The 27,791-nt window shown below is 41.9% G+C and overlaps 4 non-coding genes across 4 annotated transcripts; all 4 read left to right on the forward strand.

The window, feature by feature from the left end:
* Positions 1-1,322: 1,322 nt before the first annotated feature.
* On the forward strand, positions 1,323-1,395 carry TRNAM-CAU (transfer RNA methionine (anticodon CAU)). The gene has a single exon. It is a non-coding gene; the product is annotated as a tRNA-Met (tRNA).
* Positions 1,396-4,688: 3,293 nt separating this feature from the next.
* TRNAM-CAU (transfer RNA methionine (anticodon CAU)) lies at positions 4,689-4,761 on the forward strand. Its single transcript has one exon. It is a non-coding gene; the product is annotated as a tRNA-Met (tRNA).
* A 19,377-nt stretch (positions 4,762-24,138) lies between these two features.
* TRNAM-CAU (transfer RNA methionine (anticodon CAU)) lies at positions 24,139-24,211 on the forward strand. Its single transcript has one exon. It is a non-coding gene; the product is annotated as a tRNA-Met (tRNA).
* Positions 24,212-25,758: 1,547 nt separating this feature from the next.
* Positions 25,759-25,831, forward strand: TRNAM-CAU (transfer RNA methionine (anticodon CAU)). The gene has a single exon. It is a non-coding gene; the product is annotated as a tRNA-Met (tRNA).
* The last annotated feature ends 1,960 nt before the right edge of the window (positions 25,832-27,791 follow it).

Genomic DNA, 27,791 nt, shown 5'->3' on the forward strand with positions numbered 1-27,791 from the left:
ATCAAGAGGGGCATATTTTTGACAAGCTTATGGACAACAATCTCACAGATGTAGCTTTTGTAAGTGTAGGCAAATCAATCTGAGGGGGTCATACTTTCACGGGAAATTCCCGAAGGCATTTTTACAAAAATCTTGGATTAGACAGGGTGCCACACTTGAGCAAAAAGCTCATATGGGCAAGTTGAGCTAGTTTTAAGTGTAGCCATAAATGCATGAGAGGGGCTCATACTTTCTCGTCCCAGTAGTATATACTTTTATACTACTTACATACATGTGGAAAAACAGAAGTATGAATGTTTTTTGCCCCGTGGCTTTACAAGAGCCCCTGTAAGTAAGACTAATCGGGGATGGATCTACAGTTTCAAGAACCACTTGTGCGGGTATCGAACCTTTGATTACAAAGCAAAGACGCTACCACTGCGCCATAAGAGAGGCCCGGAGAGGAGGAAGCATTAACACCACTATTGTCAGTTAGCGTCTTCTTCATCTTACTGCATACTTATCTTATAGAAGGCTACGCCGTCAACTTGTAACTTGTAGGTTAGCCTCGCCTTTGAAATATCATATGTTTAAAAAACAAGAGGTTTGTGAAGCAACTAGTCAGTGTTGCAAACTACTATTGGTAGGTTAGCTTCGCCTGTAAAATATCACATGGTGAAATTTTCTTGGGGTGGGTTGGCAACACTGAACCCCACTTAAGGTTTCACACGTCTACAATTTTTCGATTTTTGTAGAATTTCCACATTTTTCTGAATACACTGTCTCTATTTACATTGGGAAAGAAATCTTCACATAGAGAATTCAATGTCACAAACCGATTTTTACAAGTCAAGGTGGCAAGATGAACAGATTAATTTAATCGAACATGAATTTCATGTTCATTTGACGTTTCCTAAATGATATGCTGCTCTTGCTCTATACCTTGGAATATTATTAGTAGCCGTAACATAAAGTTTAAGAAACGACAGAAACGTTGAATCACGTATCTCTGAAGATGATCGGTTGCGAACAAGAGTTTGTATCAGAATGTTATTCCACCGTGAAATTGAGCGGCTCAAGAAGAGTGTTTACAATTTTATTGCATGGATGAGAAGAGCACCAAGAGAATTGTATGTTCTGCCAAGAACTTAAAGTACTTCACAAGAGAACATAAGAGGAGGTATTGATCGAAATTGTGCTTTATTTATATAAATATGTGATAGGAAATTTTGTTGGAGGTAGTTACAGCCCTACATTTCGAGTCGTGAAAAATCTCTGAACAATCATTACCATAACTAGGATGATAGAAAAGTTGACGAAATACATTTTTAGTTAAATGTGTGGCCTCGGTAGCGCAGTCGGTAGCGCGTGAGTCTCATAATCTCAAGGTCGTGAGTTCAATCCTCACCCGGGGCATTTCTTTCGTAAATTTTAAAGTTACCGTTGTAAATATATTTCCACTTTCAAACAAGAACATGGGACAAGCCGATCCAATTTATTTCACTGACACTTTTCAAATGCATAAACAAATATCATATATCAGTGCAAATACGGCATACGTGTCTAAGCAGACTTGATGATGACTAATTCAGAATTTAAGGAATCGTTGAGTTTTCTGTGGAATAAGGTTGCATGTGGAGTAGCGTAGCATAGACGAAAAGTCTAAGGCGCCTTTTTTTGGTACTAGTCTCTTCGAGGGCGTGAGTTCGAATGCCACCACTACCAAATGATTTCTGACTTACAAGGTTTGATAACAATCTTATCAATTTAAATAAAAGTCTGGGTTATATTGAGATGTTCTACATTTTCACTGTCACATTAAGCTGTCTCTAATGTATTGGGGTCTGTAAAATCCTCTAACTCTACACTGGTGACATTTGGTTTGTTGTCAGCATTAGTTATTGATAAGGTAGGGTAGTGGTGTGCCTGTGGTTGTAGCCAATATTTGATTTTGATTGGTCTGAGTGTGCCTGCAACAAAAAACTGGTAATAAAATTGTGCAGGGGACAGCATATATATTTTGCCGCCTGGTGTAAATGGTGAATCATATTCTTTGTTGGGGATACTGTACAATTCAAGAATTACTGTATGCTTAGGATTCTCGATTAGGCCAGTTATTTCTTTTTCTGCTGTAAGCAATCTACTCATTACAGATTCAAGATGCTCATTGATAGTCCTAACAATCTCATCGTGACCTGGTTTAATTCTTATGTCTACAGCAAGTTTCTTGTATTGTTGTACAATCTCTTGAAGCTGGGTGGCAAAAACAGACAGAGCATTTGCTTGGTTGGATTCCATGGTCCCTAGCTGTTGCTTGATGTTGGCTACAATTTGCTGTAGATTTTCAACAACTGCCAATTTTGAACTTTGAGCAGTAAGATCATGGACTTGTCTTCTGATATCCTCAAACAAAGCATGAAGTTCATTAATATGTTGATTAGTTGGTAGAGTAGCCACTGTCTGAGTAAGCTGTTTTATCTCTGTCTGGATATTCTTGATATCTTCTGATTTCAATATGCGATTCTCAGCTCTCTTAATATTTTTAAGTTCCTGTGATGTAGGCAGATTTGCTACAGTATTCTGCAAAGATTCAAGTGCCAATTTCACATCATTTAATTCAGAAGCATCAGCCACACTACGCATAGCATCTTGGAGCAGGGCTATGTCTGCCTGAGTAGGTGTTGATTGTTGTAAAATTTCAAGTTTTGTTTGGATATCATCGATCAAATGATGAAAATGAGATAGCTCAGATTCAGTGTTGAGGTTTTCAAATTTGGTGATTTGTTGTTGGACACTGACAAGAATGTCTACAATACCAGGCAAGCGAGATTCTAGAGTTTCTTGTACATTTATCAGATCACTTTGTACTGCTGCTATGGTACCCTCAAGGTGAGTTATGGTACTCTGAATTTTTCCAAAATCTTCATATGTCTCAAGTTGCAGCTTAATGTTGGCTACACTGCGAGTTATAGCACTCAGAGCATCAGAAGATGGTAAGTTGTTCATAAAATTTTCAAGTGTCTCAATTTTTTGTTTAACCTCGGCTATGGCATTGTTCAAGGGGTCCAGATTAGGAATCTCCAGTGATTGAATCTGTTCTTTTAGAGTGGAAATTACTAAATCAAAATCTTCTTGTGATTTTATGTTTTTGACAATTGTTTGGAGCTGTGTCTGGACACTACCAATCTGCTCTTCTAGTTGTTGTTTCAATTGCTCAGAGTTGGTGGCCTGAGTCTTAAATTTGGCTTGAAGAGCTGCTATGGCCTCCTCTAAACTTTGAAAATTATCTAATGTAGCCAAGACAGTATATTTTTGAAGCAGTAATCTTGTTCGTACACATAGAGGTGCTGACTGTGCCAGTGACCATTATTTAGTAATTGCTAAATTAAGAGATAGACTCTCAGTGATAAATCATAAGCAACAAAATCTAAAAGTTCTAAAATTTGATACAGGAAAATTTACTGATGAAAGAATTAAGAAAGATTACCAAATTAAACTGTCAAATAGATTTGATGTTTTGCAGGATTTAAATGATGATGAAAATATAAATGAAACAGACGTAAATAAGAATTGGGAGCACATACGCAATGCAATAGAATCAGCAGCTAAAAAAAATATAGGATACCATAAACCGAGAAAAAGTAAGCCATGGTTTGATAATGAATGTCATAATCTAATAGAAATAAGAAATCAGGCTAGACTTAGGTGGTTAAATAACTCTGATGATACAAATCTAAACAATTATAATAGAATAAAGCGAGAAGTTAACCGCACGTTTAGAAGTAAAAAAAGAGATTACTTGAAAAGCAAAATTAACGAAATTGAAACAAACAGCAAAAATAAAAATATCAGAGATTTATATAAAGGTGTAAATGAGTTTAGAAAGGGGTGGCAACCTAAAGTAAACTTGATAAAAGATAAAGACGGTGATTTTCTAGCTGACCCAAGCGATATTCTAAATAGATGGAAGAACTACTTTAATGACCTTTTAAGTGTTCATGTAGGAGATAAATCAGAAATAAATGAAGTCCACACAGCAGAACCTTTAGTTCCAGAACCTAACTTGACTGAAGTTAAAGATGCTATTAAAAGGCTAAAGAATAACAAAGCACCTGGCATTGATTTAATACCAGCTGAGTTAATTAAATATGGTGGAAATTCATTAATATGTAAAATTCATAAATTAATTTGTTTAATATGGAATAAAGAAGAAATCCCTCAACAGTGGAAAGAATCCATAATTGTTCCAGTGTTTAAAAAAGGTGATAAAATGAAGTGCAATAATTACCGTGGAATTTCTCTACTCTCAACAACATATAAAATATTATCTAACATTCTTTTAACAAGACTAACCCCATATGCTAATGACGTATCTCTGAAGATGATCGGTTGCGAGCAAGAGTTTGTATCAGAATGTTATTCCACCGTGAAATTGAGCAGCTGAAGAAGAGTGTTTACAATTTTATTGCATGAATGAGAAGAGCATCAAGAGAATTGTATGTTCTGCCAAGAACTTAAAGTACTTCACAAGAGAACATAAGAGGAGGTATTGATCGAAATTGTGCTTTATTTATATAAATATGTGATAGGAAATTTTGTTGGAGGTAGTTACAGCAATATATTTCGTGTCGTGAAAAATCTGTGAACAATCATTACCATAACTAGGATGATAGAAAAGTTGACGAAATACATTTTTAGTTAAATGTGTGGCCTCGGTAGCGCAGTCGGTAGCGCGTGAGTCTCATAATCTCAAGGTCGTGAGTTATATCCTCACCCGGGGCATTTCTTTTGTAAATTTTAAAGTTACCGCTGTAAATATATTTCCCCTTTCAAACAAGAACATAGGATAAGCGGACCCAATTTATTTCACTGACACTTTTCAAATGCATAAACAGATATCTCATTTCAGTGTAAATACGGCACACTTGTCATCACAGACTTGATGATGACTCATTCAGACTTTAAGGAATCGTTGAGTTTTCTGTGGAATAAGGTTGCATGTGGAGTAGCGTAGCATAGACGAAAAGTCTAAGGCGCCTTTTTTTGGCACTAGTCTCTTCGAGGGCGTGGGTTCGAATGCCACCACTACCAAATGATTTCTGAATTACAAGGTTTGATAACAATCTTATCAATTTAAATAAAAGTCTGGGTTATATTGAGATGTTCTACATTTTCACTGGGTCAAATACAGTCACCTTTGGTACGATTACTGCTGTGTAATTTGTGTTGTATTTCACTTAGCTTTCAGCGTTACTAATAGGCACACTTCAATTATACCGAAGGGTGAAACATTGTCCGAGGAACCGATGCTGTAAATCAAGTACGCACTGGAATTAGATACCTAAATCAGACTTCGTAAGTATACATCAAGTCATAGTGTTGAACTTTATTCCATTACCTACTGCCTTTTCCCGTAAGGATTTGTTTCATAGATATTTTTCGTAACTAAATGATCGGCTTCGTATGTTTTATTCACTTCTCACTATAACGTAACAATTACTATGGTTTCACACGACTACAATTGTTCGATTTTTGTAGAATTTCAACATTTTTCTGAATCCACTGTCTCAATTTCGATTGGGAGAGCACTCTTCAAATTCAGAATTCACTGTCACCAGCCGATTTTCACAAGCCGAGGTGGCAAGATGAACAGATTAATTTAATCGATCATGATTTTCATGTTCATTTGACGTTTCCTAAATGATAAGCTGCTCTTGCTGTATACTTTGGAAGATTATTAGTGAATCGTAGCCGTAACATAAAGTTTAAGAAACGACAGAAACATTGAATCACGTATCTCTGAAGATGATCGGTTGCGAACAAGAGTTTGTATCAGAATGTTATTCCACCGTGAAATTGAGCTGCTCAAGAAGAGTGTTTTCAGTAGTGCAGATTAGAGAGTTGACAAACATCAAGTGGGGATCGCCTTAATGGATTTCTCTCGTTAAGGCATGATCACCACTTGATGGCGCAGTGTTGCCAACTCCTTACCCGAAAAAATCACTAAGGTTTTTGGTCTAACCTAACCTAAAGCATGGAGCTGGCAATTTTTTTCTCGCAGTGTTGCCAACACTGCGCCCGAAAGTAAAGCTCGTTGGGGCTCGTCTTGATGGTTTGCTCTTGTAAGGCATAAGCCCTATTTTCTCGCAGTGTTGCCAACATCTTACTCGAAAAAAATCACCAAGTTTTTTTGTCTAACCTAACCTAAAGCAAGGAGCTGGCAACCTTGCTTGAGGCTTGCCTTACAGTGCATAAAGCAAGGTTGCCAACCTACTGGTACTTTTGCCATAGCCTTTTACAAAAAAAAAGAGAGAGGGGAGAGAGAGAGGGAAGAGTTAAACAACCGACAGCCTACCTACAGCTTTTTTTTTTGTCTAACCTAACCTAAAGCAAGGAGCTGGCAACTTTGCTTGAGGTTTGCTTTACAGTGCATAAAGCAATTTTTGCCAACCTACATATACTGGGCAAGGAGAGCCGGCACTGCCGTAAAAGAGAGAGAGATGGATGGATGGCAACACTGCACGGGTTCAACATCATCAAATAAAAATCGCCTTAATGGTTTTCTCTTGTAAGGCATGAGCTCCATTTTCTCGCAGTGTTGCCAACTCCTACCTACACCTTTTTTTTACTTGGCAAGGGCTAGAGAGAGAGAAAAACCTATAGCTGGCAACAGTAATGAGCGAATGCGCCATATCGTAATTTTCCAACTCCGGCAATGTTTGTATATCGTGACCTTTGTAAACCTCTCTCTCTCTCGGGGGAACGATGTGCCACACACACACACACACACACACACACACGCGCGCGCGCGCGCGGGGCCAAAATTTTTGAATTTACGGCTGGAAAATTGTTTTTCTATGACATGTTTTCGTTCGAGGCAAATTCGTAGGTAGATATTGTTAAATAAACATTAATATTGTAAATATATATACTTATTGTATTTAGTTTTTCGGTATCGAAAAGCGACTGTCATATTGTATTTGAAAAAAATATTACGCTTTTGCCTGTGGATATCTAGAAAAACGACAATTTCGTTCCCTCTCTCTGCATATGCTATCAACGTTGACACAATGACACATGTTCGAAAATTCACAAGTTAATGCATCGCATCGTATCATTGTTACCTATGCTGTTAACTGGCGTCACTAAAAAAAAAACAGGAAGTATAACTTCCGTCGTCCCAAAACCTACGGCAGATGGCAATCTGTGAAGCACGCGATGACTATCAGGGCTATGAAATAAATAACCGGAAAATTCATTGTATTTTTTCTTTGCCACCAAGCATATTGAACACGCAAAATGATGTGGCTGAAATGTAGGGGGGGAATGTTCTAGAGAATTTGGTTCTTGGATTTCTATTGGTCTACGTTGCGTTGGCTAACATATCATTTTTGACGTCATTAGAAAACCGTATAAAACTTAAAGCGCTGGTGTAGAAAGTTGTGTTTTATTTTCAACGTCAGTGAAGAGCATTTCCGCAGAATTTCTAAAAGTAAGTAACTTTGTTTCTTAGCTTGCATGAGTTGGCTTTGATTTATAAGTATGGCATTGCTTTTGTGGAAGAAAATATACTCACAAAACATGCAAAAAGAGAGAGAATATAGAAGGTGTTTCATGTCTCTCTCTGCTTTTATATATTTGAAGCATGCATCTTGGTAGCTGGAATATCTTTTTTCTTCCGTGTGCCGTTGTTGGTAGGTAGGAAATATGTGTGCGGGGCATATTTCAAAAAAATAAATGTGTTAAATTGTTAGAGGAAGACAGGAAAAATAGAGGAGAGTTGCGTGTTTTTGATATCTAGTGGAAGTACTGATTGATTGATTGAGTTGGCGTTTTTTTAAGTCCACTTTATGCACAGTAAGGCTAATCTGGACTGGACCTACAGTTTCAAGAACCACTTATGCCCCCACCGGGTATCGAACCCTTGATTACAAGACAACGACGTTATCGCTACGTCATCGCAGAGGTTAGTGGAAGTACATAGTTATTCGAATCTTATTTATTTAAAATATTTAGTTTTTTTTATGCACGCTTATTGATTTTAAACCTAAAATTAAATAAAATCCGGCAATTATATCCAATTATACTTATGGCTACAACGAGCATTTGCAAAAAAAAAATGGCTTGAGATTTTTTTGCCACGTAAACAAAATGGCTGACATGCCAAATATGAACAGGCTATATAGATTTGAGAGAGAGATGGATAAAAAAAAAAGTTAATTAAAATTTAATTTCATGATTGCAACACGGAACTTAATGATTGATTTAGTTTATTTTACTTTACGTTTTGTACCTCTTGGCTAATTTGCAAAGATTGGTAATGAGTGATAAAATAAACATTCACAAACAACCAAGCCCGACCAGGATTCGAACCCGGGACCCTTGGCGTCGCAGCGCGATGTGCTAACCACTCGGCCACAGGGTCGGGCAAGTGTTGGTATATACATAGACCAAAGTTACATGGTTCTAGGCCCCATAGGAGCCGAGAAAATCAATGTCTTGGAAAACGTCTTAAGACACATATCTCAATCTTTAAGAAAGTCGACTTCCGGTATCTGAAGATGTTACTTCCGGTCTGTCAAGAAAATTTTCTTAAGACAAAAATCTTAAGACGTTTTCCAAGACATTGATTTTCTCGGCTCCTAATTGAGCTAGGATGATGATTTTAGGTTTGTTGGATAGGATTCGACGAGAACTATTCGACTAGCAAATAAAATCGATTCCACCCCCTCGAAGTTTCGGAAATACAGACAATTTTTTTATTTTTTTGAGAAACTTGATTTGGCGGCTTAGTTTTTACTCTAATTCGAAAATTTTAATAGCATTCGATACAAAATTAGAAGTACTCTACAACTTATTGGAGGGATGATGACTACTGCCTGCTGTTTTCGAGTTATTTTGGATTAAAATTTCAAGATGTAATTTCTAAGATGTTTTGTAATTCATCAACTATGGGTTGTAGGAAAACGATTGTTGCTCTATCTGCTATTGCTCGACGAATACTATAAACATAAATAATGCTTATGGTTTGATTTTTAAAATGGCGACCGGAAAATAACTATGTTTTTTTCTGAAATTATGATTTATACTTCATACGCCAAGAGGGCTGAGGGTTAGAAAAAAAAGTTTGTTTGGTAGAATTATGTACACATAATATTTTTGTGTTTTCTATACACAAGCCTAATTATTTTTTTTTTCCAATTATTTACAGGATTCATTAAAAAGCAAGAAGTAACATATACATAAATAACACACTCCCACCAAACCCAACACCATTGTGAATTATTGCACAGTATTTATTTTGTGGCACTCCACTATATATATATATATATAAAATAACATACCCCACAAATATTTTATTATAGCGAATTAGCCTTCCAAGATTTTTTTTATTGTAAAGCATTTATTTTGTAACACTCCTCCACTATATATATAAAATAACATACCCCACAAATATTTTCACTTTTGCGAATTAGAAACATACCCACAAATATTTTCAACAAGATGCAATCTGAGAAAAGTTGCTCTGTGTGCAAAAAAAGCATATCAAACAAACATTTTGCAAGGCATTGTCGCACCTGCCTGCCAGGCAAGCATTTGGCTGCCACCGAACCATGTCCCAGGTGCGGTAAACATATTACCATTAATAATTTGAAGAGGCATATAACATCATGCAAAGTTGTCGTCGGAGCACCTGTTCCACAACCGTCGACCAGCTCGACCAAGAGGAAAGCGGAAGCCGACTCGCCACAATCCGCCAAACGTGTGAAGCCTATGGCGAAAGCGAACCACTCTGCTTTCCAGCGTTTGTTAGAGGACTTTGTCCTCACTTCGGAGGGCTCATGCGACGTGCGTAGCTTTTTGGAGAACGTGCAAGCCAAAATCATTTCCATCCTCGGCGATGCGCTTGCAACGCACTCCACCAAATTCTACGCATCGCTACGTTGCCAGTACAAGAAGCCGTCTGATGAAATTTACAGCTTCTGCCACAACACCAAGGCGAAGACGCTGCATCTGGCGGATGTCGAAAACCTAGAGGTCATCTACAACAAGTTTGCCGAGGAGCTGGTGGCAAAGCAGGAGGAACATCAAGCTAAGGGCTCGGGGGGTTCACTGTGTGGCGATCCTCACGAACTGTGCATCAAACTTTGCAAGTTTGTGCCTCTCTCCGCCTCCAGCTACGTCCTCTTACCACCTACCATTGCGGCAAAGAAGGCCGTCCTGAACATTCAGAACAGTGACGCCAAGTGCTTCGTATGGTGTGTGCTTGCAGCTTTGCACCCTGTCCACTGGAAAAACCAACCACGCCGAGTTAACCACTACCTACCCTACGAGTCAGAGCTGGAAGATGCGATGGTTGGGATCGACTATCCCGTGGAGGTCCCGGACATTCGAAAGTTCGAGGCCCGTACACACAACCCTCGGTTGGCCATCAACATTTATGGCCTCACTGACAAAAATGTGGTGTACCCCATCCGGGTGAGCGACGTAGACGACGATGATGCTCGAGAAATTCACCTTCTGCTCATCAAAAACGAGACCCATCACCATTACACCCTCATTCGCTCGCTCTCTCGGCTTGTTTCGAGCCAAACAAGCAAGCATCATGGTAGCATAGAAGTTTGTTGCAGGTGCTTGTCAACTTTTGATAATCAAGAACAGCAGGATTATCAGCGCATCAGAAGTCCCAACATCGCTGCAGAGAAGCTCGCTCGCCACAAGCTCTACTGTAGTAACAACGAGCCGGGTGTGGCAGTCTTGCCCAAACCTGGCGCCGTGGAGCGTTTCCACATGCACGGTGCCATGGTAGAGCACCCCGCTATCATCATCGCGGATTTCGAGGCCTTCCTCAAACCCCTGTCCACTTGCGATCCCGATCCCGAAGTTTCCTCCACCACCCCTTACCAACTCCAGGAGACATCCAGTTTCGCATACGTTGTGGTGCGACGTGACCAGCACATCGCCCCCGAGCCCTACGTGTACCGTGGCCCCGACGCAGCCAAACACTTCCTCGAGAGGATGGTTGTCGAGGACATCGAGATAGGGAAGGTACTGTTGGCCCCCAAGTCTATGCTCCCACTGTCCCCCGACGATCACCGTAGACACGACGAGGCCATCGCTTGCCCTGTCTGCGTCAAGGAGTACACCGCCAACAACCGTAAAGTCCAACACCACGATCACTTTAACGGTAGGTATGTTGGTCCTTGGTGCAACGGATGCAACCTCATGGCCCGGGACCCGCACTTCATCCCTGTGTTTTTTCACAATGGCTCGGGATACGACTTCCACCACCTCGTCAAGCATTTTGGGTACGACGACATGCGAATCAACGTCCTGGCGCAGAACGAGGAGCGTTATATTAGCTTGAGCAAGTGGGTGCGAATCCCAGGATCACACTCTACCGTCGAGCTTCGCTTCCTCGACTCCCTGAGGTTCCTCCCGGCCAGCCTCGATGCTCTCGCAGGGAAGCTTAGCGACGAGCAAATGCTCATTACCTCCGGAAACTTTCCGAACTTGGACGCCGGCCTCTTCAAGCGTAAGGGGGTCTATCCCTACGAATACATCACAGACCCTTCCAAGTTCGCAGAGACGTCGCTACCTCCCCAGGCGAAGTTCTACAGTCAGCTACGCGGCTCGAACATCACCGACGAAGAATATCACCATGCCCAGTCCATGTGGCGCGAGCTGGGCTGTCGAACTCTCGGGGACTACCACGACGCCTACCTCAGACTTGATGTGACGCTCCTCGCCGACGTGTTCCAGACGTTCCGTGCGACCGCAATGAAGATCTACCAGCTGGACCCTGCCTACTTCTATAGTCTCCCCGGACTGGCGTGGTCAGCCATGTTTCTGGTGACGAAGATCGAGCTGGAGCTTCTTTCGGACGTGGACATGGTGCTGTTTGTGGAACGTGCCGTGCGGGGTGGAATGGTCCAGGTGTCGCAGCGACACTCGCACGCCAACAATCACCACATGGCCACCGGCTACGACCCCTCACAACCGTCCAGCTACATCATGTACACGGACGTCAATAACCTCTACGGATACTCCATGATGCAGCCACTCCCCTTTAGAGGCTTCGAGTGGGCTGACCCCTCCAACTTCGACATCGAAAGCTTCGACGATTCAGAACATGGGTTCTTCGCCGAGGTTGATCTGCAATTCTCCGAGAAGCTGCAGGATTTGTTCAGCGATCTTCCCCCTGCACCCGAGTTCAAGTGTCCACCCGATTCCAACCAGAAGAAGCTCGTCATGGATTTCGAGCCCAAGAAGAATTACGTCCTGCACTACCAGAATCTCCGGTGGTTGATGCAGCGAGGGGTCGCGGTACACGCAGTTCACCGCATCCTCAAGTTCGAGCATTCTCCGTGGTTGCGTCCATATATTGAAGTCAACATCAAACACCGCACCGCAGCCACGTCCGAGCTTGATAAGGATTTCTTCAAGATTATGAACAATGCGGTGTTCGGGAAAACCATGGAGAATGTACGGAATCGTGTAGATGTGAGGCTAATATCAAACAAAGCACAATGTCGCAGGCTCGTAGCAAACCCGTTATTTAAATCGAGGACCATTTATAATGAACAGCTTGCTCTGGTGCATATGAGGAAGAGCGAGGTGATGCTCAACAAGCCAATTTATGTTGGTGCCTCAGTATTAGACCTGAGCAAGCTGCACATGTTTCAAATATATTATGGGAAACTACGCCAGCACTATAACGACAATATCAGTCTACTCTACACGGACACGGACAGCTTGGTGTACCACGTTCGCACGGACGACGCGTACGGGGATATAGCCACAGCTCCATCTTTGGTTAACCTCTTCGACACCTCGGGCTATCCCCAGCAAAACAAGTATGGTATCCTGGCCCGCAACAAGAAGGTGCCTGGCAAACTCAAAGACGAGAAGGACGGTGATGTAATTCTCGAGTTTGCAGGTCTTCGCGCCAAGGCCTATGCCATCAAAGCCGAGGGCAGCGTTACCAAGAAGGCCAAGGGTGTCGGCAGACAGGTGGTTCGGGAGCATCTCACATTCGAGGACTTCGTCGATTGCCTCAAGACCAGGTCGTCGGTTCTAAGAGCAGAACAGCGCATCCAGAGCGTCGGCCATGTGTTGACCACCAACGAGGTGAGGAAGATTGCCCTGGATCCCAACGACGACAAGAGGTGCGTTCTCCAATGTGGAATCCACACACTCCCATGGGGACACAACCGTTTGAGAGATGGAAAAAAATGTTACAAATGTCCATAAAAAAAAGTGAACCTAACATCAAACTAAAAAAATTGAAAATAACAAAAAAAAAGTAAACCTAACATCAAACCAAAAATTTGAAAAAAAAAGTATACCTAACATCGAACCGAAAAATTTGAAAATAACAAAAAATCTTGCACGTACAAAAAATAAATAACCAGCATGCCTATGAACTTGTTCGGTTTCAAAAAACAGATCATCATGGAAACTGCACCGTCCATACCAGATCATGAAGTCTTACCTTACGTGTTACCTAAACTCAACGGTCTGTTGATCATTCACCTCAACAGCATTTGGACGAAATTGGATGAGGACGTGGGCAAGATGTTTTACGTCTTCAACAACAATTTACATTTCTACGAAATTCCGATCGACGGGAAACTTCGGATCACCGTGAATCCGGAGAACGTAGGCGAAATCAAAATATCTACCGGCAAGAACATTTTTCGAATCAAGCACGACAAAATGCTTTCTAACATGGCATACGATGTTTCTGCAGGAGATTACCTTTACATGGAACTCCTCGGAGATTACGACAAACTCATTCCTCTCTTCGTAGAATTACGAATCGTCTATCCTATTATAAATAACCGTTAACCAAAAATGCCTAACGACATTTTCGGCAACACCAAGCGTGTAGACCACGCAGAAGAGATTCTCATGTTGGACGTTCGTGTTAAGAAGTTGAGGACCGATTTGATTGCTTTGCAGGAGACCTTAAACAAAAGTTTAGAGTCGGAAATCGCTACGCTCCAAACGCAATGTCTCGACCCCATTCTGAAAATCGATTCCGAACTGAAAACGCTCATAAAAAATTATGTCGACGTACCTTCTTACGACAGCGTTCAAAATATACAGTTGAGTGTGGATTCGCTTCAAAATGATTTGGCCAAATTACAGCAATTTCAATCGAAAAATGAAGATTTGGAAAAATTGAATCTCGAAATCGAAGAACGAACTTCCGCAATCGAAAAGAATTTCTCCGAACTTCAAACCGTGGTGAACGATATTGATGTAGAACGCTAACACGTCGTCGTTTCCAAATTACAAGAAGAATTCACCGGCACGTTGGAAGAAATTAAATCCAAGTTACAGACTTTGAAAGATACAATGACGAACCTACCATCGTCGGACGAACTGCAGGTCATCGGTAAAAGCGTCGCGAACATAAAAATTCAATTGGAGGCCTATCAAGATTTCGAACACATTCAAACCACCATCGCTACGCTTCAGGCGTCACTGGAGTTGATCAACGAAGAAATTAAAAATATTCACGCTGAAGCGAGCGCGCTGACGAGCATACAAGACACGTTAAGCACGGTTCAGCAAAAGATCGAATATTTAGAAAATTTGAACGTCGAAACGAATCTCGCTCATTTTCATCACGTACTCGACAACATACAGGGTGACTTGGAATCGTTACGGACGAGCGTGCCTTCGAGCGAAGATTTGGAAAAATTGAAAACGGCGGTGACGGCACTATCCGAATCGAGCGACATCAAAAGTTCATTGAGCGATCTCGAGAGTAGGGTGGCCAATCTCCCCACCTCCAAAGAATTGCACGCTTTGAAAAGAAACATATCTCGAATGCTGAAACGACTAGAAACGGAAACGGCGAACGTGGAACAGATTCGAGACGAAATTAGTTCGCTGGTGTCGACGCTGCCCACTTCGCAGAGCGTAGCCGATCTTCACACGCAGTTTACAGAGATGCGAAGCATCGTGAACGATCTTACCGAGAAGAGCTCGAAATTGAATCAAGTCGAGAACCTTCAGAACATCGTCGTCAACATCAGAGATCAAGTCGGAGTGCTGGAATCCACGCAGGAATCGACGCTGGCTTCTTTCGGTGCCAAGTTACAAGAACTCAACGAAAACTACAAGCAGTTGAACGTGGAAGTGAAAATCAAACCGTCGTTGTCTGCCGTAACGGATACCATAGTCGAGCATTTGCTGCCCATCTAAATAATAAACTCGGACACGTTCACAGTAATCTGCTCGGGGTCGACACTAAATTCGCTAAACTGCATTCTCTGCAAGCCATCGAAATCAACAGCGTACCCAATCAACAGAGAATCTCCACGTTCGTCGAAGGTAACAAACTGTACATGTTACATCCTTATCATCCGTACTACAAGTTTCTCCTCGATGGCACGATTCAGATAAACGAATTTTCGTACTGGTCTCACGGTAGAAAAGCTAGCGTTCCTACCATGACTTTGATATCGAATCGTGGTGTCCAGAAAGCAGGAAACATTCCTCTGGCACGTTGGAACGAAACGCGCAACATATATGAAATACACGAAGACGAAGATCTTACCGTTTTCGACGTGAGTGCCGGCGATAAGCTGATCATTCAAAACACGAGCGAAGTGCCACCCTCTTTGAATCCCATCACGCTTGTGCTTCTCTTGAAACGTAATCTCTAAAAAAATGTCTAGGCAAGCCATCGTCGAAGAATTGCATAAACCTGCACGCCGTAACTACGAACGTTTGGCTGTGGTAACCAAGGGCATCGACGACCTCTGGCAAAGTGACCTCGTGGAGATGAGTAGCGGCAATTTGAAAAACGTACATAAATTGAACAAGGGCAACAAGTACCTCCTCACCGTCAAAGACACATTTTCGAAATTCGCATGGGCTCTACCTTTGAAGGCGAAAACGGGAACATGCGTCACGGAAGCATTCAAATTAATTTTTCGCGAAAGCGGTGGCAGACAACCACGGTTTCTGCAAACGGACAACGGTAAAGAATTTTACAACGCCGTATTCCAAAAGTTTATTCAAAAACACAAGATTCAACATTATTCGACCTTCAGTCACATCAAAGCCAGCATCGTGGAAAGATTCAATCGAACCTTGAAAACTCACATGTGGAAACGATTCACGCTTCGGGGAAATTACAAATGGGTCGACATCCTGCCGGAACTCGTCGACACCTATAATGATACGGTACACAGAACGATAGGCATGAAGCCAGCCGACGTTACCAAGTCTGACGAGCAGCGTTTAATTTCTACAGTTTACTGTCCAAAGTACACACCCACGACAAAAAAAGCTAAATACAAAATTGGAGACCGGGTGAGGATCAGCAAATTCAAACGCACCTTCGAGAAGGGATTCACAAAAAATTGGAGCACGGAACTCTTTACCGTGGTTCGAGTTTTACCTGGAAACCGACACACGTATATAATAAAAGATAGTAGCGGCGAGATTTTGAAAGGAAGATTTTACGAAGAGGAACTCTCTAAAACGAAACACCCCGACACGTACCTCATCGAGAAAGTATTGCGTAGGAAAGGTGACAAACTGTTTGTCAAATGGCTGGGACTTCCGGAAAAGAGTTGGATCGACGCGAACGAAGTGATCTTGTGAGTACGTGGAACGTGGTGAAGCGTCTACCGGATCCGGAAAGTCAAACAAGAAAAAAAAAAAGAACGGTGAGTTGCTTCCCGACAGCATCCGCTTGCTGATCGTAGGTCCTTCTGGGTGTGGGAAAACGACACTGCTCGTGGACAATTTTCTCCTCGCACCGAATTGGTTAGATTGGAAGAACAGGCACCTGTACGTGTTCTCGAAAAGTTTGGAGCAATCCAAATACCAGCAACTGATGAAACTGTACGATAGTCTGGACATTGCAACGTTCGCCTCGGAAATAAAACCACTCGACGATTGTCGTGAAAATTCAGTCGTTGTGTTCGACGACGCCATCCTGGAAAATCAAAATGAAATTCGCAACTTTTTCACGCAAGGTCGTCACAAAGGAATGGATTGCTTCTACCTAGCTCAAACGTTTTCCAAAATTCCAAAACAGTTAGTACGCGACAACGCTAATTTCATATGTTTGTTTCGTCAAGATCACACCAACGTCAAGCACGCGTACGATGACTACGTAGGCGGAGACATGAACTACAATCAATTTTCGGAACGCTGCTGCTCTACTTGCTGGAACGGTGACGATTTCGGATTCGCGACGATCGACATGACGAGGAAACCCAACGACGGAAAATACAGAAACAAAATCAACGACTTTCTAAACGTTGCAACGTTGTGAGAAACGACGTATATAAATAACGTCATGACGAAACGAAAAATCGAAGACGAAAATCTCAAGCTTCGCGATTACCTCGCGAAACGCTTCAAAGGTTGGAAATCCGAAAATCGCGGATTCTACGAAGAGAAGAAACGTCAGGATCAACCTGTGATCGATGCCATCAGCGGTCTAGGTAAAGAAATTAAAAGTGTCACGGAACAAAATAAAAATTTGATCAACGAACTCGTACCGCTCGCAGCTAAAAGTTACGCCGTACCCACGCCCATTTCGAGCATTCCTTCGACGCCGTTCGAACTGAAGGATGCACCGGCACGACGTCGAGCCATAGGCAGCACGTCTTCGGATAAAATCGAGTTGGGACCTTTGGCACGAGACTACCTGAGCACGGGGAAATTCGACAAGGATGAAGTGTTCGGATTGTATCCCAGCATGGAAACCAGCGAAGGCGGCGGTGTGGTGTGGAAGATTGGGAAATCGAAGGTGACCTTCGAAGGCAACGACATTAAAGTCAATTTAGGCGACAAGGATAGTTGGAACAGGTATCCGGGTACGGTGGGACTGTGGGAACTCGTTGCCAAAAAGCAGCCGAAAGATTACACCGACGAAGATTACCAAAGTTACAAGGAAATTCTGATCATGACGGATGCCTTGTACCAGAACAACGACGCCTCGCAGAATAGGGTGAAATCGAGCAGCGGCGAGAAGTACAGGAATCTCATCAAACCGATTTGGAACCAGGTCAAAACAGGCAGCGGCGTCAAACGCTACAACACGTTACCCAAAGAATTCGTTTGGGTGGACGACGTTAGGAAACTCGTGGACCGATTGTTGGTGATAGCCGGCGAAGAGAATGCAGGCAATCGTAATTTCTACAACGAGAAGGTTGGCATCGTGGACATGATCAGCACGAAACTTTCCAACTTCATCGTGAACGACGACAAGGGCATAGGTTACCTGATCAAAATCATCAACACGCTGCCTCCGAAATTTTGGAACGTGGCCGAAGGAAAGGGACTCGTGAACGACATCATCAACAAGTTACCTTTCGAGATGCATCTACCTGGTTACCAGTACTGCGGACCGGGTACCAAACTCGAGAAAAGATTGGAGAGAGGAGACAAGGGTGTGAATCCGTTGGACGCGGCATGCAAAGATCACGACATCGCCTACAACACCACGCAAACGGATCTGGACGCACGTCACGAAGCAGACAAGAAATTGGAACATGCAGCTTTCGAAAGGTTCGTGAGCAGAGACGCATCGTTGGGTGAACGGGTCGCCGCACTGGGTACCACCATCGCCATGAACACAAAACAAAAATTGGGGTGGGGTATATAAATAACATCCAGTAAAAAAAACTACATGGCTTGCATAACTGATTTGCCGCACGAACTACTATCTAAAACATTCAAAAAGGTAGTTAACGGAGATGTTAATAAACTTGTGATCATAGCTAAAACGACGCCGGCATTTCACATGGGATGCGAAATAGTTCTCAAGGACCGTCTTCGGGAGATCAGTGGAATGAGGTGCGGTGATCTCGACACTCTTCTGTCGGCCGCGGGGAAGAAATTGAACGAGAGGTTGGACGAACTGCACGAGGCGAGGCAGGGGAGAAGACGGGACACCGATGATTGGAGAAAATCTAAGCAGGAGACGGAAGAAATCATCACGCACATCATCGCGTTTTCGGAAGCACGAACTTTCTTCCTCTGTTAAAAAAATATTCGATACAAAAAAAAAATCTCGTGAAAAAATATATATATAAATAACACACATCGTGAATAAAAATTAGATTTCCCTCTAACACCCTGAAAATTTTTCTTTGATATGACGAGTGAAAAAATAAGTGACCTCCAAGCATTAAAACAAATGCTAAATTTATCAGTCGAGTATGTAAAAATTCAGGAATTGGAAGTCGACAAACCTTACACGATAACTTCCGGTTCAATCGTTTCTACCCAGTATGGTCCCAAGGTGTGTCTGTTGCTCAACGGACAATACAGTCTATTTTTACCAGATCGATACGCTATCATGTTATCCGACGAGAAGCTAGCTATCTTAATCGAGAACAAAACTCGAATCGTGTACAAGAGGACAAAGGAACTTCTTGGTAAGAAAACAAAGCATGTAATAGAATTTGTGTAACGGGGCTACGCGGAGTATATATAAAATAACATCTATTGAAAAAAAAATCTCAGAACATTTATATATAAATAACATACCGTGAAAAAATAACACATAGAGCATCAACATGAAGCCCAAGGGTGTCGTATACCAGATACCATATTCGAATCTAAAAAATCTAGGTGCCCTCGATGGGTTACTTACCAAGAAACAACGTGAGAAGAAACGTTCTTGCTTGTCGAAAGGACACAGAATGAAATTGCTGCTCAGCACACCTCAATTGAAAAGATTGCAGCGTTCGCGGAAACAGCAAAAGATCGGAGGTTTCATATTCAGCATCCCGGCCATCCTGGCAGCATTGGGGGCCGTTGGAAGTTTGGCCGGCGGAAGTGCCGCCATCGCGAAAACCGTCATCGACTCGAAGAAGAACAAAGCGGAATTGGAAGAACAGAAACGTCACAACCTGGCCATGGAGAAGAAAAAAGGAAAGGGCGTGATGAGAAAGTTTAAAAAAAAGAAACAGCAGCACTCACCAACAGAGACATTGAATCTCTGATCGAACCGTTACAAATCAAACACTTCAGAGGAGTTTTCATGTCCGACTCGTTACCTTCAACCGTCAAAAGAAGAGAATGTGGAGTAGTCAACTTGGACAATCAAAAAAATCCAGGCACGCATTGGATATGTTACCACAAGAACGATGACAATAACAAAGCATTCGTTTTCGATTCTTTCGGAGGTGTTCCACCTACAAATTTAGTCCATTACCTGAAAACGAACAAAACCTCTATATACTACAACGACGAACGCATTCAAGATTTCGGAGACGTGAACTGCGTTCATCTCTGCCTCTCCGTGCTCGCGTTTCTCTCTAAAATAAATAACCTTACGATCGAGGATTTCCAGAAAGCATTGTGGAACCTCAAACAGCATCACTAGGATGGACGTGTTCCATCTCACGAGCGAATCTTCGATCTTGAAACTCACGCTGCACGACGACATCGTCTATCCTAAATCCGTGGCTCTGCGTGCATTCTACAGCATGTACCTCATACCTAACGTCACGCATCACAACAACAAAATTAGCGTCGGAAGCGAACACATCGTCGTCACGCCAGGCCAATACAATCTTTCCACTTTGCAAGCTCAGTTACCCAAAGGCACGTACCTTTCTCAAAATTCGGTCACTCACAGAGTGGAAATCCTATCCGCGACGGAGACCGTGGACCTGGGCACCATGGGAGAACTTTTAGGTTTCGAGAACGACACCAAACTCGAAGCTGGTATCAAGCACGTAGCAACCAACATTCCTAAATTCTTGGCCATCGAGACTCTGAACGTGCACTGCAACGTGGCCGAAGGCATGATCACGAAATCTTCGGACGGATTATTAGGAAGTCACAAGCAGACGGGAATCATAGCCACTTTCAAACCAAGTTCCGAGTTCATGGAACCGATCATCTACACGCCCTCTTCGCCGATCTATTTTCCAGTATGTCGCAACCGCATAGACGACATAGAGTTGGTGGTGACGAACGAGAAAGGAGACGTGGTGGATTTCGCAGGTGCCACTACGACGGCCATCGTGGAGATCAACGTATAATAAATAACACGCATAGTGAAAATGGAGCAAATCGAAAGTTACGAATTGCAATCTTTCCCTCCCAACCGTCGTACGTTCGCCAATCTCAGCGAGGCGAACAGGGAGATCGAATACGACGTGGACGTAGGCGATGGGTTCGTTCATCCTCACAGAGCGGACCTCTACCTTCAATTCGACGTGGTGAAGAAGGAAAGCGGAGACGCGTTTCCCGCAACAGCAAACTTGATACTCGTGGACAACTTCGTGCCTCACCTGTTCTCGCAGGTGGAGGTGAGGAAACACAACACCGTCATCGACAGAATAGATTATCCAGGCATCACGTCGACGGCAGTGGGAACGTTGAAATTATCCAAAACGGACGCAGCGTACTACCAGGCCGGGGGATTCGAAGCCGGGACCAAAATATCGACGAGAAGTCACACGGTGCTCTTTCCCATGCGTCTGCTGCCTGGTTTCTTCTCGGACTACAAGGAGATCATGTGGAAGGGAGGACTGAGGATCACGTTTCGAAGAGCGGCCAACGACAACGACGCACTGATGCGATACGCTACTTTGGGTCCGGACGGCACCACGCCGATAACCAACACTTTACCCGAAGCAGCGAAATGCGTCATCCGGAGCATGGAATTGAGAATGCCGGTGGTGGAATACGAAACGAACTACGCCCTCAAGTACAAAGCGGAGATCTTGAAAAGTCCGCAGGTGCCGATTCACTTTCACGGTTACCAGTGCGTGCAGAAAATGGCGTCGGGAAGTCACATGGAATTCGACGTGACGACGCAGTTCAACAACATACAGTTCGACATGCCAGATTTCGTCGTAGTGCTTTTTCAGACCGGGAGGGACAAGAATCAGGAAAAAGATTCCAGCAAGTTCGACGACTGCAAGATCAAGAACGTTTATCTGAAGAACGGTAGGAACGAAGTGTTCCCGCGCGAGAATTACAACCTCGACGTGACCAAAAACGATTACCTCAAACTTTACGAAGCGTTCTCGGCTTACAAACGCGTGACCGAGGGAAGCGTGGACATGTACTACACGCCCAGCGAGTTCAAAGCACGGAGACCCATGACCGTCATCAACACATCTAAGAGAAAGAAGGTTGTGGTCAACGATCGAACCAACATCAAGATCGTCTGCGAGTTCCACGATGCCTTGCCCGAGGATACCCTATGCAGTGTCATCCTGATTGCAGAGAAGTCCTTCGCCTATGACGTGAAGAACGAGAGGGTCACAGAGCAGTTTTAACAAGTTTTTAACATCTTTTCTTGCACAAATAAGAAATTTTTTGCACTAGCACAATCAGTTACAATAGCACAATACGAATTTCACTAGTTCAGATCAGTTACAAAAGTCAATTTCATTAGTTATCAGTTACAATATCTTTTTTTGCACTATAGCACGAGAGACAAATCAGAAAATTTGCACAAAAAAATTTGTTGTTGTTTTTACACAAGAAAATTAACAATAAAATTCTTTCTTTTTTTATCGTTTCAGATGCTGTCGAAACATCAAAAACACATACACACACACTAGAAAAAAAAAGCATGCAACTTTATTTGTAACACACACACATACATTCTCCATCTTCATCAAGAAAATATTATAATAAACATAATTATTTTTATCTATATCTCACAATAAAACTCTATATCCAAAAATATCACAACATCAAATAACACTAGAGTCGTTAGTACACGTTGCATGCATTACGGAGGTCCTCTGTAGAGTTTCATGGAAGTTTGAGAAAAAAAAAAAAACACGTGAAACTCTACAGAGGTGTGGTTATCTAGAACCGCAGCCGTTAGAAAACCTTTACTTTTTTGGCTGGGCACCACGCACCCTGGCGAGGTTATAGGGGCCAGGTATCCTAAAAAACAACAATTATTATTATTTTGTTTGTTTGTTTGCGTCACAATACATACGCGCGCGCGCGTGTCTATGTGTGTGTGTGTGTGTGTGTGTGTGTGTGTGTGGCACATCGTTCCCCCGAGAGAGAGAGAGGTTTACAAAGGTCACGATATACAAACATTGCCGGAGTTGGAAAATTACGATATGGCGCATTCGCTCATTACTGTTGCCAGCTATAGGTTTTTCTCTCTCTCTAGCCCTTGCCAAGTAAAAAAAAGGTGTAGGTAGGAGTTGGCAACACTGCGAGAAAATGGAGCTCATGCCTTACAAGAGAAAACCATTAAGGCGATTTTTATTTGATGATGTTGAACCCGTGCAGTGTTGCCATCCATCCATCTCTCTCTCTTTTACGGCAGTGCCGGCTCTCCTTGCCCAGTATATGTAGGTTGGCAAAAATTGCTTTATGCACTGTAAAGCAAACCTCAAGCAAAGTTGCCAGCTCCTTGCTTTAGGTTAGGTTAGACAAAAAAAAAAGCTGTAGGTAGGCTGTCGGTTGTTTAACTCTTCCCTCTCTCTCTCCCCTCTCTCTTTTTTTTTGTAAAAGGCTATGGCAAAAGTACCAGTAGGTTGGCAACCTTGCTTTATGCACTGTAAGGCAAGCCTCAAGCAAGGTTGCCAGCTCCTTGCTTTAGGTTAGGTTAGACAAAAAACCTTGGTGATTTTTTTCGAGTAAGATGTTGGCAACACTGCGAGAAAATAGGGCTTATGCCTTACAAGAGCAAACCATCAAGACGAGCCCCACCGAGCTTTACTTTCGGGCGCAGTGTTGGCAACACTGCGAGAAAAAAATTGCCAGCTCCATGCTTTAGGTTAGGTTAGACCAAAAACCTTAGTGATTTTTTCGGGTAAGGAGTTGGCAACACTGCGCCATCAAGTGGTGATCATGCCTTACGAGAGAAATCCATTAAGGCGATCCCCACTTGATGTTTGTCAACTCTCTAATCTGCACTACTGTTTTCAATTTTATTGCATGGATGAGAAGAGCATCAAGATAATTGTATGTTCTGCCAAGAACTTAAAGTACTTCACAAGAGAAAATAAGAGGAGGTATTGATCGAAATTGTGCTTTATTTATATAAATATGTGATAGGAAATTTTGTTGGAGGTAGTTACAGTCCTACATTTTGAGTCGTGAAAAATCTTTGAACAATCATTACCATAACTAGGATGATAGAAAAGTTGACGAAGTACATTTTTAGTTATATGTGTGGCCTCGGTAGCGCAGTCGGTAGCGCGTGACTCTCATAATCTCAAGGTCGTGAGTTCAATCCTCACCCGAGGCATTTCTTTTGTAAATTTTAAAGTTACCGTTGTAAATATATTTCCCCTTTCAAACAAGAACATGGGACAAGCCGATCCAATTTATTTCACCGACACCTTTCAAATGCATAAACAGATATCTCATATCACTGCAAATACGGCACACGTATCTAAGCAGACTTGATGAAGACTCATTCAGAATTTGCCCGACCCTGTGGCCGAGTGGTTAGCACATCGCGCTGCGACGCCAAGGGTCCCGGGTTCGAATCCCGGTCGGGCTTGGTTGTTTGTGAATGTCCATTCATCAATTTCATCATTTCATCACCCATCCCCATCTTCGCAAATTAGCCAAGAGGCACAAAACGCGAAGTAAAATAAACTAAATCAAATCAAATCAAATCATTCAGAATTTAAGGAATCGTTGAGTTTTCTGTGGAATGATGTTGCATGTGGAGTAGCGTAGACGAGAAGTCTAAGACGCCTTTTTTAGGCACAAGTCTCTTCGAGGCCGTGGGTTCCAATGCCACCTCTACCAAATGATTTCTGACTTACAAGGTTTGATAACAATCTTATCAATCCAAATAAAAGTCTGGGTTATATTGAGATGTTCTACATTTTTACTGGGTCAAATACAGTCATCTTCGGTACGATTAATGCTGTGTAATTTGTGTTGTATTTCAATTAGGTTTCAGCGTTACTAATCTGCAAACGTTAATTATACCGAAGGGTGAAACATTGTCCGAGGATCCGAAGCTGTAAATCAAGTACGCACTGGAATTAGATACCTAAATCAGACTTCGTAAGTATACATCAAGTCATAGTGTTGAACTTTATTCCATTACCTACTGCCTTTTCGCGTAAGGATTGGTTTCATAGATATTTCTCGTAAGTAAATGATCGGCCTCTTATGTTTTATTCACTTCTCACTAGAACGAAACAATTACTATGGTTTCACACGTCTACAATTTTTCGATTTTTGTAGAATATCTACATTTTTCTGAATCCATTGTCTCTATTTACATCGGGAAAGAAATCTTCACATAGAGAATTCACTGTCACAAGCCGATTTTCACAAGACAAGGTGGCAAGATGAACAGATTAATTTAATCGAACATGAATTTCATGTTCATTTGACGTTTCCTAAATGATATGCTGCTCTTTTTGTATACTCTTGAAGATTTTTTGTAGCCGTAACATAAAGTATAAGAAACGACAGAAACGTTGAATCACGTATCTCCGAAGATGATCGGTTGCGAACAAGAGTTTGTATCAGAATGTTATTCCACCGTGAAATTGAGCAGCTGAAGAAGAGTGTTTACAATTTTATTGCATGGATGAGAAGAGCATCAAGAGAATTGTATGTTCTGCCAAGAACTTAAAGTACTTCACAAGAGAACATAATAGGAGGTATTGATCGAAATTGTGCTTTATTTATATAAATATGTGATAGCAAATTTTGTTGGAGGTAGTTACAGCCCTACATTTCGTGTCGTGAAAAATCTCTGAACAATCATTACCATAACTAGGATGATAGAAAAGTTGACGAAATACATTTTTAGTTAAATGTGTGGCCTCGGTAGCGCAGTCGGTAGCGCGTGAGTCTCATAATCTCAAGGTCGTGAGTTCAATCCTCACATGGGGCAGTTCTTTTGTAAATTTTAAAGTTACCGTTGTAAATATATTTCCCCTTTCAAACAAGAACATGGGACAAGCCGGTCCAATTTATTTCACTGACACCTTTCAAATGCATAAACAGATATCTCATTTCAGTGTAAATACGGCACACTTGTCAGAGGAGACTTGATGATGACTCATTCAGAATTTAAGGAATCGTTGAGTTTTCTGTGGAATAAAGTTGCATGTGGAGTAGCGTAGACGAGAAGTCTAAGACGCCTTTTTTAGGCACAAGTCTCTTCGAGGCCGTGGGTTCGAATGCCACCACTACCAAATGATTTCTGACTTGCAAGGTTTGATAACAATCTTATCAATTTAAATAAAAGTCTGGGTTATATTGAGATGTTCTACATTTTTACTTTGTGAAATACAGTCATCTTCGGTACGATTACTGCTGTGTAATTTTCTTGTATTTCACTTAGCTTTCAGCGTTACTAATCTGCAAACGTTAATTATACCGAAGGGTGAAACATTGTCCGAGGATCCGATGCTGTAAATCAAGTACGCACTGGAATTAGATACCTAAATCAGACTTCGTAAGTATACATCAAGTCATAGTGTTGAACTTTATTCCATTACCTACTGCCTTTTCCCGTAAGGATTGGTTTCATAGATATTTTTCGTAACTAAATGATCGGCCTCTTATGTTTTATTCACTTCTCACTAGAACGAAACCATTACTATGGTTTCACACGTCTACAATTTTTCGATTTTTGTAGAATTTCCACATTTTTCTGAATCCACTATCTCTATTTACATTAGGAAAGATATCTTTGTAGTGCTGCCTCCTAGAGGAAGAAGGAACAAGCTACTGTTGCTAGACATGAGTATGTGCAAACAGGACCTGGAATGGGGAACGTAGTTTCGTTATAATGTAAAGTATTACGTTGTTTGTGAGTTTGTGTAATAAATACAGTTAATCTTGTTAACATATGTGTTTCCATCGCACAACATTATGGCGCAGTCGGTATAAAAGAACTTTACTCTTCATGGATTGCAGGATTTGCAAGAACCTTACATTTCCGTAAGTTTATTCTATTCGAACTGATTGTCCTCATTAGTACAACAAACTGTTGGAACAATCATAAACGTGTCGGTTTGACGCAATTTGTCATAACACGGTAAGCATAAACCGTCTAAGTCTTATAAAAAAATAGTGTGGTGTAAATATATATAACAAGATTCCTTCTAATGTGGAAACAATTAATAATCATGAAACGTACAAAGGCTTTGTCACGTTCATAGATACATTGTGATCCGACGCAGATCAAATATAATTATAAGTGAAAACTCACTTTTCATAGTTGTTAGGTTAAACGTTTGGATTTACAGTCATAAATATGTACACAAACTTGACATTTAACGCTTTCAACGAAGATTCAGAGGACATTGAAGATTATCTATTACGTTTCGAACAGTTGTGTATCATTCAAAAGTTCAGTGATGATCAGAGAGTTCCTATACTCATCGCCTTTATAGGTGCAAAGGCATTTAAAGTCTTGAAAAATGTAGTCGCACCAGACCTTGTACAGAATCTGTCGTATTCTCGTCTAAAGGATAGTCTTTTGTCACACTACAAACCTGTAACTAATAAGTTTGTCGAACGATATAAGTTTCGACGTTGTGTGCAAGAGGAAGGTGAAACCGTTTCTGCTTATTTCATAAGGCTGAAGCAACAAGTCATAAAATGTAACTACGGCAATTATCTGGACGAAGCTTTAGTTGAACAGATAGTATTGGGCATACGATCTGAAGTTACTAGAAGAAAGTTGCTTTCAGTACAGTCACTAACATTTCAGCAATGTCAGGAACTGACCTTACAAAATGAAATGTTAGAGAAAGAAACCCGATTGTTAATTCGATCAGAAAATGTAAAGGAAGAGTCAACAGTTTCACGCACCTCAACCCAATTTCCAAGAAGAACGGTGC

Source organism: Lepisma saccharinum, chromosome 3 (assembly GCF_977018435.1).
Source record: "Lepisma saccharinum chromosome 3, izLepSacc3.1, whole genome shotgun sequence".
NCBI lineage: Eukaryota > Metazoa > Arthropoda > Insecta > Zygentoma > Lepismatidae > Lepisma > Lepisma saccharinum.